Below are 2,081 nucleotides of genomic sequence, written 5' to 3'. Positions count from 1 at the left end.
TCTTACATGCTGTTAATGGTGAGGTTATACTAGTTTATTCTCTCAGTGTTTTTGTGACCAACGTGTGGCTTCTACCCAATCTCATGTCCCCTATTGGTTTCCTGCTTCTAATATAGATATGTAAAATTTGTTAATGGCACGATTTTTCTTTGTCTTGTTTGATGTCGGCGGGCAGCGGTGAATAGCCAAGAACCCCACCCAAAAACTGGTAAGCATACCGGGTCTGCTACCGTGCCATGCTAGGCATCTAGGACCACACTCACAACAGTAAGATTGACACAACACATTTTAAGCTGCTCGATGGCGAAGACGAGTGTGGCGAATGAGACCACTATTGTTGCGGTGCAGCTAGTCGTTGCGGCGGCGGTGGTTTCTTGATGACCGGCGTTTTAATCGCTACTCCACATTTAAAGTCTGTAAGACCGTACTGATGTATGGTAGTAAGCGCTGAAGCCAGGTAGAATTGCGGAATTCGTCGCTTTGATAAAGTATCTTTAACCTATAGGCTGGTCTCATGCTTCGATAGCCGTGTCAAAGTGGCTGCAAGTTATGTTGTTATGTTGTTAGATTTCCGTTATCATGGCGGGATCATCACTTTAGCAATGAAACTGTGATTGCATAGTTTTCGTGTCAAATGATACCACAAAACAATATTAGCTATAAAAGGAATAGCCTTTGCAGAAGTCTGCAAATGTATGTCTTAAAATGTGAAATTGTTTAAAACACTGTTCTTGTTGACGTTAACTTTTATTTAAAGGGCCACGTAACACTTGTATACAATGATTGCCAACAGTAATATTTGTGGATGATAGTATTTATGGGATTTCTGTGAAATAAACATTTTTCAATAAAATAACTTTTTCAAATTAGACAAAATACAGAAAATTTTTCGGTTTGACCAGTAGTATTATCCAGATATTACCATTGAAGACAAATAAAATATTGTTATATTATTTAATCGGCCGTAAAAAAACTATATTTTTAATTCCCGAAAGAAATATTGTGCAAATAATAATTTGAAATATCCTGTTTCTCGGAGAATTGTTATTGATGTAAGTACTGCTGCTTTTTTAGCGGTCTAGGTCTTGGTAGTATTCAGTGGAATGCATTCCTTTTTAGAATACTTTAACGACACGTTCAAGTAAATCATTACTGTAAAATTATTTGCAAGGACATCGACAATATAGTGGGTCCTAACACAATGTTAACGTGTCCTAAAATTTTTAGAGAAGAAATGGGAGTTTTATTCAATATTAAACGATTGAATCTTGAAATTTAGATGATGAAACTTCCAACAATAACACTGAAACAATCAGAATTAAAACATTGTCGTCACAAGGGAATTTCAGAAGTATTTTAAAGAGTGCTTGGTCAATTCTCTATATTGTCCGAAACTAACAGAACTCATTTAAAAAAAAAAACATTTTTTATGTCTTCTAATACTCTATGTATTTGTACAGATGAATCCAACTGTAGAGTTAAAAATGGACTCGTTGAATATTAAAAACAATCCAATATATTGAATCCAATACATTAAATATTAAAATCAAATTGCTTATTAGTACCTTTTTTTTTTTTGTTTTGTTATTTGTACTAGGTGCAATATTAAAACGATTTTTTGTCTTTATTTGAAGAATCGTTAATAAAAAAAAAAACAAAAAAAACTTGAATCCAACAAAACACAAAAACTTGGGTATTTTTTTTTTATTAAAATGTTCAGTTATAATAATTTAATGGCCTAGCTTTTTAAATATGCATATGGTTATGAATTAAATGCAGCCATACTTCCAGAGACTCTGATAAAAAGTACTTGTAAAAAGAAATGTAAACACAGTGATGGGTATTAAACCGAATAAAAAAAATAATAAATGCTTCAGAGTTGTAACAAAAGAAAAGCAGAGCAAAACTTTGTTCTAAAAATTTTTTTAAAGAACAAATTGTGTTTCGTTCTGATAGAAATACGAGTGAACATCTAAAGAACAATATTAATAAAATTTTGTCGGATCAAACACATTATCGGAGTACAATATACTATAGTATCTGTAGAAAGTTGTAGTAATGTTAATCAATATGTTTTGATA

This window comes from Teleopsis dalmanni, chromosome 1 (genome assembly GCF_002237135.1).
Source record: "Teleopsis dalmanni isolate 2A chromosome 1, ASM223713v2, whole genome shotgun sequence".
NCBI classification, from domain to species: Eukaryota; Metazoa; Arthropoda; class Insecta; order Diptera; family Diopsidae; genus Teleopsis; species Teleopsis dalmanni.
Note: the sequence above shows the minus strand (reverse complement) of the source record.